The sequence below is a fragment of the Ailuropoda melanoleuca genome, chromosome 18 (genome assembly GCF_002007445.2).
Source record: "Ailuropoda melanoleuca isolate Jingjing chromosome 18, ASM200744v2, whole genome shotgun sequence".
Taxonomy (NCBI): domain Eukaryota; kingdom Metazoa; phylum Chordata; class Mammalia; order Carnivora; family Ursidae; genus Ailuropoda; species Ailuropoda melanoleuca.
Genome location: NC_048235.1, coordinates 32,616,856 through 32,631,655, shown reverse-complemented (window position 1 = coordinate 32,631,655; position 14,800 = coordinate 32,616,856). Strand labels below are relative to the sequence as shown.

The 14,800-nt window shown below is 34.3% G+C and overlaps 1 protein-coding gene across 1 annotated transcript in view; it reads right to left on the bottom strand.

Annotated features, from left to right (window-relative positions):
* Positions 1-14,800, bottom strand: part of LOC105237318 (disintegrin and metalloproteinase domain-containing protein 18-like) — a 164,637-nt gene that overhangs the window by 27,618 nt on the left and 122,219 nt on the right. The gene's annotated exons all lie outside the window — the stretch shown is intronic.

Genomic DNA, 14,800 nt, shown 5'->3' with positions numbered 1-14,800 from the left:
CTATTTTTCTAAGTTTATTAATACTGTATGAGAAATGTTAGAAAAAGTAGTGAAAATTTTTACAACATAATGGTCAATGACAAAATCACTACCTACATGACCCTTCATGATAGTATATTTATGACCTCTACCTATTAATTGTTTTTGATAAGTACTTTGCCTTTCCCCAATCATTTTTAATAAATAGGATTCAATAAATTATGGCCATTGTATTCACAGAAGAGTACAATATTGGGTGAATTTAGAATTTCTCAAAAATATCTCATTTAGTTATTTTGTAAACATTTGCTATCACAACTTCTGCATTTTCTACACCTAAACTTTAATTTCTATACAAAATATTGTAATAAAATTAACATCAATTGACTTGGCCACTTTAATTTCTTATCCTAATTCTCTTTTTGAAATTTTACTTTAGTGACCAGTTATTTGTATTTCATTTTTAAGTGAACACATTTTCCAAAATAAAATAAAATAGATGCACAAAATATTAAAAATGGACAATAAATAAGGCTTTATAATAAACTTGCAATTCTGGAGGTTTACATCTATGGAGTTTACATATTATTGTGCTTTTACATTTAACAGTTTAGTATTAATTTTCATTTTAAAGTAAAATAAGTAAATAAAATTTTGTAAAACTCAAACAATTAAAATGCATGAAACTAAGAGTTCTCACCCACTAATTAAGTTCCACCCTCCACCACTAAAAATTTTCCTTGTTTCCTTCCTATACTGTATCACTGTCTATTTCTCGCTTCAGTTTTGATAACATTTCTTTCATATATTTAAATGTTTGGAATTCAGGTGCATGCCCACTACAATTTTTTATATTCTCTTGATGAATTGACTCTTTTATCATTATATAGTGACCTTCTTGTATTTTTTGACAATTTTTGCTTAAAGTATATTTTCTCTAAGTGCAGCCACATTACCATCTTTTGGTTACCATTTGCATGGAAAATCTCTTTCCATTCCTCCATATTCAGCCTATTTGTGTCCTTAAAAGTAAAGTAAATCATAGTAGACAGTATATCATTTGATGTTGTTTTTTAATAAAACTTCAATTAATTTATATTTAAGGTAATTATGGATTAGCAAGGATTTACTATTGCCTTTAAGTGTTCCTTATTTCCTGGTGGTTTCTTTGTTTTGTTTTTCCTCTCTTGCTGTTCTTTGTGATTTGAGTTTTTAAAAAATACTTTTATTCTTTGATTACTTTCTCTTTCTCTTTAGTGTGTCTACTACAGGTTTTTTATTTGTGGCTATCATGAAGCTTACACAAAATATTTTGTAGATAGAATAGTTTATTTTAAGGCTGATAACAACACAATATGACCTTATACAAGTATTCTACACTTTAATTTCTCCTTCCCCCACATTTTGTATAATTGATGTTATAATTTTTGTCATTTTATATGGTATATTCATTAACACATTTTTGTATCTAGTTAATTTTAATACTTTTCTTTTAAAGATTTGTTTATTTACTTATTTATTTATTTAGAGAGCATTAGCAGGGAGGAAGGGCAGAGAGAGAGGGAGAAGCAGGCTCATTGTTGATCCCAGGACCCTGAGATCATGACCTGAGCCAAAAGCAGACACTAAACCTACTGAACCACTCAGTGCCCTAATTTTAAAACTTTTGTCTCTTAATTTTTATACCAGAGTTTAAAGTGATTTACATGCTAATATGACAATATTAGTGTATTCTGAATTTGACTATATTATAATTTTTATAGTGACTTTTATACTTTTACATGTTTTCATGTTGTTAGTATCTATTTTTAAACTCGAAGAACTCCCTTTTGTGTTTCAGGAGAGAGAATATATGAAGAACTAATTACTGAAAACTTCCCAAATTCAATGAATTACATGAATATAAACATCTAGAAGCTCACAAACTTCAAGTAAGATGAACTTAAAATGACTCACACTGATACATATTATAATCCAACTTTAAAAGCCAAAAACAGAGAGACAATTTATAAAGCAGCAAGGGAAGTAACTTGTTACATATGAGAGATCCTACACAAAATTATCAGCAGCTTTCTCATGAGAAACTTTGGAAACCAGCAGGCAGATGGCTGATATATTCAAAGTGCTAATAGAAAAAAAAAAGAAAAGGAAGGAAAAGAGAAAGGAAAAAGAAAGAAACAAAAAACAAAAATTGTCAACCAAGAATCCTATATTTGACAAATGTGTTCTTCAAATGTAAGGGAGAAATTAAATATCCCCAAATAAATAAGAGTTAAGGGAATTCATTATTACTATAGCAGCCTTGCAAGAAATGGTCAAGAGAGTCTGGCAGAGTGATTTGAAAGGGCCGTATATTATAATTTAAAGTTATATGGAGAAATAAAGATCTCAATAAAGGTAAATACATGTGGATTTTTAAAAGCTAAAATTATTGTAACAATTGTAACTTTACTTTCTATTTTCTACATGATAAGAAGCTAATAGATAAAAAAATTACTAATCTAAAAGCTGTATTATTGTAACCTTTGTAACTCCACATTTCGTTTTTATGTAACTTAAGAGAGTAATATCTGATGTTAACTTGTAAGGAGCATACCTCTGTATAATTTTCTTTTTCTTCCTTTTTTTTTTTAAAGATTTTATTTATTTATTTGACAGAGAGAAAGAGAGCACAAGCAGGGGGAGAGTCAGAGGGAGAAGCAGACTCCCCACTGAACAGGGAGCCCAATGCAGGGCTTGATCCCAGGACCCTGGGATCATGACCTGAGCTGAAGGCAGATGCTTAACCTACTAAGCCATCCAGGCGCTCCTGTATAGTCTTCTTCTAGCGAGTAGGGAATGCTGTCCCTTGATAGAAATAAATGGACCATTTCTATATGTTTGCAAGCCATATTAAAAGACAAAAAGCACAATTTGAAGAAATAGAACAAGGTGAAGGTCAGATAGATAGGGCAGATATGTTGGAATTAGCAGACTAGAAGTCTAAAACAATCATGGCTAATGTGCTAGGGGAAAGTAGACAACATGAAAGAACAGATGGGTAATGTAAGCAGAGAGATAGAAACTCTAAAAAAAATATTAAAATGCCAGAAATGAAAAGCACTATAGAAGAAATGAATTCCTTTGATGGGGCTCATCTCTATATAACCAAAGAAATAATCAGTCAACTTGAGGACATGTCATTAGAAAATTCCAAAACTGAAATGTAAAGAGCAAAAAATATTTAAAAAGACAGAATATCCAAGAAGTGTGGGACAATTAAAAAAGATATAAGATGGATGTCATGGAAATACCAGACAGAGAAAAAAGAAAGGGACAGAAAAATATTTGAAGCAGAATTTCACAAAATTAATGATAGACAAAAAGCCCTCATGTCCAGGAACTTCAGAGAATACCAAGCAAGGTAAACATTTCAAAAATGCATGTAGAAATAACATATTCAAACCATGGAAAATAAAAAATGAAGGGAAATCTTAAAAGAAGCTGGGGGAAAAACCCCACCCTTACCTATAGAAGAGCAAGGAAGGAAATTACATTGGACTTCTCTTCAGAAATCATGAAAGCAAGAAAAAATGGGGTGAAATATTTAAAATGTGAAAGAAAAATAAATACCCATCTTGAATGTGTATCCATTAAAATTATTATTCAAAAGAAAAAGAGAAATAAAATCTTTCTCAAACAAACAAGCTTTCAAAAACTTTTCATGGGTATACCTGCTTTGCAAGAAATGTTTAAGAAAGGACTGATAAAGAATAGAAACTCAGACATACAAAAAAGAAAAAAAAGAGCAAAAGAGAAGGAATAAAAGAAGGTAAAATAAAATCTTTTATTTTTCTTATTCTTAATTGATTTAAGACATAACAATTTGATCAAAATAATGGCAACATTGTATTTGGTGATTATAGCGTATAGATAAGAGAAATTAATTACAGAAATGAAAGGCATGAGAGGTAGGTATTGGAAATACTCTGTTACAAAGTACTTATACTACCCATAAAAATTTCTAAGTATATTTACTGAGAGAAAAGTAAAAATCGAATTCTATAAAACACTGAATTCAAAACAGAAAAGACAGAAAAAGAATGGAAGACAAAATGTAAATGAAGAACAAGGGCAACAAATAGAAAACTGTAATGCAGGAGGTATATATTAATCTAATTACATCAATAATTACTTTAAAAACCAATAGTCTAAATACACCATTATTAAAAGAGATTTTCATAGTCGATAAATAAGCAAGAATGTTGCCTATCAAGAGCCCACTTTAGATATAAAACTACAGCTAGACTAAAAGTAAGGGATGGAGAAAGATTGACCACGGTAACATTAATCAAAAGAAAGAAAATTTTCAGAGCTAAAGAGGGCATTACATAATGAAAAAGAAGATATAACAATCCTTAATGTGCATGCAACTAAGAACGAGGTGTCAAGTTTATGAGGCAAAACCTGATAGAACTATAAGGAATAAAAGATAAATTCACTATTTTAGTTGGAGACTTTAACACACCTCTATCTATATTTGACAGATAAGTATATAATTGACTAGACTAGTATCTAATTGACACGTAGAGAAAACTCTACCCAACTGAGAAAATATACATTATTCTTGAGCTCACAGGGACTATTCACCAAGATAAACCGCATGCTTGGCCATAAAACACATCTTCACAAATTTAAAAGAATAGCTATCATACAAAATATGCTTTCATGTCAAGAAGGAATGATGGAATTAAACTAGAAATCAATAAAAGAAATATTGCTAGAAAATCCCAAAACACGTCATGACTAAGCAACACACTTCTAAATAATATATTGGTTAAAGAAGCATCAAAAGAAATTAAAAAGAACTTTAAACTAAATCAAAATGGAAATACAACTTGGGAAAATTTGTGGGATGCAGTGAAACAGCACTTAGTGGGAAATGTATAGCATTTAGTGCATGCATTAGAAAAAATCTAAAATCAATAATCTATCCTGTGCTTTGGAAACTGGAAAAAGGAAGAGAAAATTAAATCTAATAAAGATTAGAGTGGAAATAATGGAAAACTAAAAATTAATAGAGGAAATTAAAACCAAATCTCATTCATTAAAAAAAATTAATACAATTGATTAGTCTCTAACCAGGTAAATTCAAGAAAAAGAGAAAAAATCCAAATTATTAATATAAATGGAAAAAGTACTACCATTATTGATTCATGAACATTGAAAAGATAATGTAGGGAGAGGAGTTAAGATGGTGGGGGAATAGGGGACCCTCATATTATCTGGTCCTTGGAATTCAGCTAGATAGTTATCAAATCATTCTGAACACAAGCAAAATCAATCAAGATCTGAGAAAATAATTGCTGCAATTCTACAAATAGAAAAGCAACCACTTTTTGGAAGGTAGGGAGTGTGGAAATGTGAATCTGGGGCAATATTTGGAAGATAAACCTTGGAGGGGAGGGAACTTGCTTAAGGAGGCTGCCAGGAAGTATTATAAGGAGCAGGGAACAAAAACAGAATCTTCAGAAGTCTGCTACAGTTGGGGACAGCCCTGGCTTCAAGGTGCTCAGGTGGTGAAGTGGAACAGAATTCCAGGTGGGACAGTGTGGTCTCAGGATCCCTGGGTCACAAAAAGAATGGGGTTGCCTGATTGTGGCAGAGTTCCCAAACATGAGAGGGGGGAATCTGGCAGAAAACAGAGAGTCTAGGCACTGACTTTGTACTTGGTGTTGCCATAAACCTCGACCTGCTACTAGGTCCCACAACCACTCTCTAGGCAGGGGCCCAGCAAAAGGCAGAAGCCTGACAAGACCCCACTCCTTTCCCCAGGAGGAAGAGCACAAGTCCACACCACAGGGGTCTGTAAAGTTTGGAGACTTGAAATGGGGTAGCGTGCCTGAGATAAAAATGCTCAGTCACAGGCTGAGTGAACACAGAGTTCTGGCAGAAACCAGGGTTGACTGCTTTTCTGTGAGGGCTCACTAAAGAGTGGGGAATGTGAACTTTCAGCTCCAGGATTAGAGATTGGGGCACTGCCATTTTCATCCCCCCATCGGTGCTGAAAGCCTTCCGGGAGCAAACCAGTGCCACATAGTACAATCCGGAGCCACTTACACTGACCCTGGGCTCTGGCAATGGGGGTGCAATTCCACTAGGCTAAATACACCTGAGAATCAGTCCAATAGGCCCCTCCTCCTGAGGACCAGCAGGAAAAACTGGCTAACACCAAGTTTACCTATCACATAGAACTACAAAACGTCAGCTCTTGGGTAAAAGAGTATATAGCATTCATGGTTTTTTCATGATTCTTGAGTCTTTCAGTTTTATTTTTTTCAGCTATTTTTAAAATTTTATCAATTCTATTTTTATTTCTTAATTTTTATTTTTATATATACTATATATTATGGTTTCCTTTTATTGTATTTTATTTTATTTTTGTATACACATAAGTTTTTTTTCTTTCTTATTTTGGGATCTAGTTTCTTTTAACAGATCAAGATATACCCAGGATCTAGTTTATTGTTTTGTTCTGTTTTACTGCTTATTCAATTTTTTCTTATTTTGTATTGTTTCTGTTCTCTTCAGGTTTGTTTTGTTTATATTTTTCTGGTTTTTGTTATTTTTGTCTTTTTTTTTTTTTTTTTAAAGATTTTATTTATTTTTTTGACAGAGGATAGAGACAGCCAGCGAGAGAGGGAACACAAGCAGGGGGGGTAGGAGAGGAAGAAGCAGGCTCATAGCAGAGGAGCCTGATGTGGCTCGATCCCATAACGCCGGGATCACGCCCTGAGCCGAAGGCAGACGCTTAACCGCTGTGCCACCCAGGCGCCCCTGTTATTTTTGTCTTATCTCTCTCTTTCATCTATTCTTTTCTGAACAGAATGATGAGACAGACAATCTCACCCCAAAAGAAAGAACATGGGGCAGTACTCACTGCCAAGTATTTAATCAGTATGGATATAAGTAAGATGTCAGAACTAGAATTCAAATCCCAATTATAAAGATATTAGCTGGGCTTAAAAGAAAATAGAAGACAGTAGAGAATCCCTTACTACAGAAATAAAAGAACTAAATCTAATCAGGATAAAATTAAAAATGCTATTATTGAGATGCAGTCAACAATGTAGGCTCTAACTGTTAGGATAAACAAGGCAGAAGAGTGATAAAGATGACAAAATAATAGACAATAAGGAAGCTGCAAACAGGAGAAAAACAACAACTAGGTCATGACAGACTTCAAGAAATCAACAATACCATAACACAAAATAGTATTCAAATAATAGGGGTCTCAGAAGAGGAACAGAGGGACAGAGGAAAGAAGGTTTATTTGAACAAATTATAGCTGAGAACTTCCCTAGTCTGGGGAAGGAAACAGGCGTTCAAATCCAGGAGCCATAGAACACCCTCCTTCAAAATCAATAAAAATAGGTCAATACCCCAACTCATAATAGTGAAACTTGCAAATTTCAGAAATAGAAAATCCTGAAATGAGCACAGGAAAATAGGTCCTTAACCTACAAAGGTAGAAATATAAGACTGGGGGCGCCTGGGTGGCACAGCAGTTAAGCGTCTGCCTTTGGCTCAGGGCGTGATCCCGGCATTATGGGATCGAGCCCCACATCAGGCTCCTCGGCTATGAGCCTGCTTCTTCCTCTCCCACTCCCCCTGCTTGTGTTCCCTCTCTCACTGGCTATCTCTGTTGAATAAATAAAAAAAATCTTTAAAAAAAAAAAAAAAGAAATATAAGACTGGCAGAAGACATGTCCACAGAGACCTGGCAGGCCAGAAAGGACTGGCATGACATATTCAATATGCTAAATGGGAAAAATATGCAACCAACAATGCTTTATCCTGCAAAGCTCTCATTCAGAATAGAAGGAGAGTTAAAGAGTTTCCAAGACAAACAAAAACTAAGGGAATTCATGAATGCTAAACAAGCCCTGCAAGAAATATTAAAAGGGATCCTTTGAGCAAAAAGAGAGCCCAAAAGTAACAAAGACCAGAAGGAAACAAAGACAATCTACAGAAACAGTGACTTTACAGGCAATACAATAGCACTAAATTCATATCTTTCAATAATTACTCTAAATGTAAATGGACTAAATGCTCCAATCAAAAGACACAGGGAATCAGATTGGACTAAAAAACAAAACCCATCTATATGCTGTCTCCAAGAGATTCAATGTAGGTCCAAAGACACCTCCAGATTGAAAAGAAGGGGTGGAGAACCATTTATCATGCCAATAGACATCAAAAGAATGCTGAAGTGGAAATCCTTATATCAGACAAACTAAATTTTAAAACAAAGACTATAATAAGAGATGAAGAAGGACACTATATCATAATTAAAAGGTCTATCCAACAAGAAGATCTAACAATTGTAAATATTTATTTCCCTAACTTAGGAGCAGCCAATCATACAAAGCAATTAATAACAAAATTAAAGAAACACATTGATAATTACAAAATAATAGTAGGGGACTTTAACACCTGACTCACAGCAATGGACAGATCATCTAAGCAGAAGATCAACAAAGCTTTGAATGACACGTGGACTAGATGGACTTCACAGATATATTCAGAGCATTTAATCTTTAAGCAATAGAATACACGTTCTTCTCAAGTGCACATGGAACATTCTCCAGAATTGATCACATACTGGGTCACAAATCAGTTCTCAACTGGTATCAAAAGATTAAGATTATTCCATTCATATTTTAGGATCACATTGCTTTAAAACTTGAACTCAATAACAAGAGATAATTTGGAAGGAACACAAATACATGGAGATTAAAGAGCATCACACTAAAGAATGAATTGGTCAACCAGGAAACTAAAGAATAATGAAAAAAAAACACATGGAACAAATGAAAATGAAAACGCAACAGTGCAGAACCTTCGGGATGCAGCAAAGGTGGTCTTAAGAAGGAGTATATGGCAATAAAGACCTTTCTCAAGAAATAAGAAAAGTCTCAAATACACAACCTAACCTTACACCTCAAGGAAATGGAAAAACTATACTAAATAAAGTGTAAATCCAGCAAGAGAAGAGAAATAATAAAGATTAGAGCAGAAATCCATGATATAGAAATCAGAAGAAAAATAGAGCAGATCAATGAAACTAGGAGTTGGTTCTTTGAGAGAATTAATAATCTCAATAAACCCTTGGCCAAACTTACCAAAAAAGAAAAGAGAAAGGACCCAGACAAATAAATCATAAGTGAAAGAGAGATCACAACCAACATCAAAGAAATACAAACAATTACAAGACAATATTATGAGCATTTATATGCCAACAAATTAGGCAATCTGGAAAGAATGGTTGTATCCCTAGAAACATATCAACTACCAAAACTGAAACAGAAAGAAATAGAAAACCTGAGCAGACCCATAACCAGCATAGAAATTGAAACAGTAATCAAAAATCTCCCAACAAACCACAATCCAGGACCAGATGCCCCCCAGTAGAATTCTAACAAACATTTAAAAAATCAATACCTATTCTTCTGTTTCAAAAAATAGAAATGGAAGGAAAACTTCCAAACTCATTCTATGAGGCCAGCATTTCCTTGATCCCAAAATCAGACAAAGACCCCACCAAAAAGGAGAATTACAGACCAATATCCCTGTTGTACATGGATGCGAAAATTCTCACCAAGATACCAGCTAATAGGATCCAACAGTACACTAAAAGGATTATTCACTATGACCTAGTGGATTTCTTCCTGGGATGCAAGGGTGGTTCAACACCCACAAATCAATCAATGTGATACATGACATTAATAAAAGAAAGGAGAAGAACCATATGATCCTCTCAATTAAGCAGAAAAAGCATTAGACAAAGTACAACATCTTTTCTTGACAAAAACTCTCTGCAGTATATGGATAGAGGGAACACATCTCAATATCATAAAAGCCATACATGAAAAACAGAGCTTTTCCCCTAAGGTCAGGAACATAACAGGGATGTCCACGCTCAGCACTGCTGTTCAACATAGTATTGGAAGTCCAAGCTTCAGCAATCAGACAACAGAAAAAATGAAATGAAATAAAATAAAATAAAATAAAATAAAATAAAATAAAATGTCAACTAAATTGACAAAGCCACATCAAAATATCACTCTTTGTCAACAACATGATGCTCTATATTGAAAACCCAAAAAGCTCCACCCCCAAATTGCTAGAACTCATACAGGAATTCAGCAAAGTGGCAGGATATAATCAATGCACAGAAGTCAGTTGTATTTCTATACACTAACAATGAGGCAGAAGAAAGAGAAGTAAAGGAGTTGATCCCATTTACAATTGCACCAAAAACCATGAGATATCTAGGAATAAACCTAATCAAAGAGGTAAAGGGTTTGTACTCTGAAAACTACAGAACTTTTATTAAAGAAATTGAGGAAGACACAAAGAAATGGAAAAAATTCCGTAATCATGAACTGGAAGAATAAATATTGTTCAAATGTCTATACTACCCAATGCATTCTAGAGATTCAGTGCAATCCGTATCAAAATATCATCAACGTTTTTCACAGAGCTGGAACAAACAATTCTAAAATTTGTATAGAACCAAGAAAGACCCTGAATAGCCAGAGGAATGTTGAAAAAGAAAACCAAAGCTGGTGGCATGACTATTTTGGACTTCAAGCTGTATTACAAAGCTGTAATCATCAAGAGAAGTATGGTACTGGCATAGAAAAAGACATATAGAGCAAAGGAAGAGAATAGAGAACTCAGAATTGGACCCTCAAACTCGTTGAACAACTAATCTTCAACAAAGCAGGTAGGAATAACCAATGGAAAAAAGACAGTCTCTTCCACAAACAGTGTTGGGAAAATTGAACAGCCACATGCAGAAGAATGAAACTGGACCACTTTCTTACACCATACACAAAAATAGACTCAAAATGGATGAAATATCTAAATGTGAGATAGGAATCCATCAAAATCCTAGAGGGGGACCCAAACAACAACGTCTTTGGCCTTGGCCACAGCAACTTCATGCTAGACATTTCTTCAAAAGAAGGGAAACAAAAGCAAAAATGAACTATTTGGACTTCATTAAGATAAAAAGATTTTGCACAGCAAAAGAAACAGTTGACAAAACCAAAAGACAATCTACAGAATGGGAGAAGATAGTTACAAATGTCTTGTCAGACAAAAGGCTATTATCTAAAATCTATAAAAAACTTATCAAAATCAAGTTTTGCAGTCAAAATAATGCAGTCAAGAAATGGGCAGTCAAGATGCCCAAAAACAAATAATGCAGTCAAGAAATGGGCAGAAGACATGAACAGATATTTCTCCAAGGAAGACTTACGAATGGCCAACAGACACATGAAAAATGTTCAGCAGCACTCAGCATCAGGGAAATACAAATCAAAACCACAATGAGATATCACCTCACACCATTCAGAATGGCTAAAATTAACAAGTCATAAAACAACAGATTTTGGTGAGGATACAGAGAAAGGAGAACCCTCTTACACTGCAGTGGGAATGCAAGCTGGTATAGCCACTCTGGAAGATTGGAGGATCCTCAAAAGTTAAAAATAGAGCTACCCTGTGACCCAGAAATTGCATTACTAGATATTTTCCCCAAGGATACAAATGTATTGATCCAAAGGAGCACTTGCACCCTAATGTTTATAGCAGCAATATCCACAATAACCAAAATATGGAAAGAGCCCAGATGTCCATCAACAGATGAATGGATAAAGAAGATGTAGAATATATACACAATGGAATATTACTTAGCCTTCAAAAAGAATGAAATCTTGCCATTTGCAATGATGTAGATGGAACCAGAGTATTTTATGCTAGGGGAAATAAGTCAGTCAGAGAAAGCCAAATACCGTATGATTTCACTCATATGTGGACTTTAAGAAATGAAACAGATGAACATAGGGGAAAGGAGGGAAAAATAAGACAAGACAAAATCAGAGAGTGAGGCAAACCATAAGAGACTTTTAGCTATAGGAATCAAACTGAAGGTTACTGGAATTGAGGTGGATGGGGAATGGGGTAACTGGGCAATGGGCATTAAGGAGGGTGCCTGATGTTATGAGCACTTGGTGTTACGTGCAACTGATAAATAACTAAATTCTACCTCTGAAACTAATAATACACTATATGTTAATTAAATTGATTTTAACTATTTTTTTAAAAAAATAGCAAAGTACTATCTTAAAATCTCTATGTGTATAAATTGTTAACCTAGGTGAAATTAACCGATTCATTGAAAGACTCAATTTATAAAAGGTCACACAAGAAGAAATAGTCTGAATAGGTCTATATCTGTTAAATAAATTAAATCAATATCCAAGAACCTTCCAAAACAGAAAGCACATAGCTGTGTTCTCTAGTGAATTTGATCAAACATTTAAGAAAGGGATTATGTTAATTCTTTACAATCTCTTCCAGAAAATAGAGGGAAAAGGATCACTTCCAAACTCATTGTGAGGTCAGCATTATCCCAATACCAAAACTAGACAAAGTCATTACAAGAAAGTAGAACTATAAACAATATCATTCAAAAACATAAGTGCATAAATCCTCAAAAATATTAGCAAATCAAATCAATCAACATATAAAAGAATAATATATCAGAATAAAATGGATTTTATTCCTAGTATACAAGTTGAGATTATCATTTGAAGATCAATTACTGTAATCTAGCACATCAATAAGCTAAAGAAGAAAAGTCATACAATTATATCAGTAGATTCACAAAAGAGGACTTGACCAAACACACATCACTTATGATTAAAAACTCTCACCTGGGGTGCCTGGGTGGCTCAGTCATTAAGCATCTGTCTTCAGCTTAGGTCATGATCCCAGGGTCCTGGGATCAAGACCTACATCGGGCTCCCTGCTCAGCGGGAAGCCTGCTTCTCCCTCTCCCACTCCCCCTGCTTGTGTTCCCTCTCTTGCTGTGTCTGTCTCTGTCAAATAAATAAAATCTTTAAAAAACCAAAGCAAAACAAACAAAAACACCTCTCACCAATCCAGGCATAGAGGGGGAAATTCCTCAATATTAGTAGGAACAACTAGGAAAAAAGTACAATTAACATAATAATAATGAGAAGAAACATACAGTAACCAATAGGTACATGAAAAGATGCTCAGCATCACTGATAACCAAGGAAATGCAAATCAAAATCACAATTATATACTACCCCGCACATGGTAGAATGGCTATTTTACCAAAAAGATATGAAATAACAAGTGTTGGTCAAGATGAGAAGAAAAGGGAACCATTGTGCACTGTTGGTGGGGATGTAAACTGGTAAAGACACTGTGGAAAACAGCATGGCTCCTCCTCAAAAAATTAAAAATAGAACTACCATATGATCCAATACTTTCAATTCTGGGTATTGATAAAGAAACCAAATCACTAACTTGAAAAGATGTTTACTGCAGCATTTTTTATAGTAGTCAAGATATGGAAACAACAGAAGTGTCCATCTATGAATGAATTGATTTAAGAAGATATGGTATGTAAACACACACACACACACACTATAATATTATTCGGCCATAAAAACAATGAAGTCTTGTCTCTTGTGGCAATATGGATAGACCTGGAGGGCATTATGCTAAGGAAAATAAGTCAGAGAAAGTTCAATATCATATAATCCCTCTTATAGGCAGACTTTTGAAAAACAAATATAAGTATAGAGAACAGATTGGTAGGTGCCACAGGTAAAGGGTAGGGGATGATGAGTGAAATGGGTAAAGGTTTTCAAAGATAAAAATTTCCAGTTATAAAATAAATAAATCATAAGGTTGTAATATAAGTATGATGAATATAGTTAATAATATGGTATTGAATATTTGAAAGTTACCAAGAGTGTAGATCTTAAAATTCCTCAAACACACACACACAAAAATTATAGCTATGCATGATGATGGATGTTAATTAAAATTATTGTGGTGACTACTTTGCAATACATACAAATATTAAATCATTATATTGTACATCTTGAACAAATATGCTGTTATTTGTCAATCATACTTCAATAAAAAAAAGAAAAAGACAGAGAACAATTGAAGTTAAGAATACATGAAAGAGGGGCGCCTGGATGGCACAGCGGTTAAGCGTCTGCGTTTGGCTCAGGGCATGATCCTGGTGTTCTGGGATCGAGCCCCACATCAGGCTCCTCCACTATGAGCCTGCTTGTTCCACTTCCACTCCACCTGCTTGTGTTCCCTCTCTCGCTGGCTGTCTCTATCTCTGTCGAATAAATAAATAAAATCTTAAAAAAAAAAAGAATACATGAAAGAATCAGGGGAAACCTAGGGAAAAAATAAAAAGTAAATGAAAGAATAAAAAAATAGACAAGTTGAGGGAGAAAAAGAACAAGTGGAAAGAAGAGAGTAAGCCATAGGGTTCAGAGAAAAAGTTAACTTATTTAACTTATTTAAGTGAGCTTTCACTTGAGTGTTGGTCGTGGAAGGTCACAGATGAGAGGCTCAAACATAAATAATATGAAAGAAAATTGTGAAGAAGAGGAAAGAGGAATGTGGGAAGCATTCCCTGAGTTTCTGTACACATCCCCTTTGTTGTTTTCCAGGAAGTAAATGTTTTTATTTATTATTTATTTATTTATTTATTTATTTTTATTTAGACATGCTTATTTGAATATGACCTCTTTTTTTTTTTAGATTTTATTTATTTATTTGACAGAGATAGAGACAGCCAGCGAGGGAGGGAACACAGGCAAGGGGAGTGGGAGAGGAAGAAGCAGGCTCATAGCAGAGGAGCCTGATGCGGGGCTTGATCCCATAATGCCAGGATCACACCCTGAGCTGAAGGCAGACGCTTAACCAC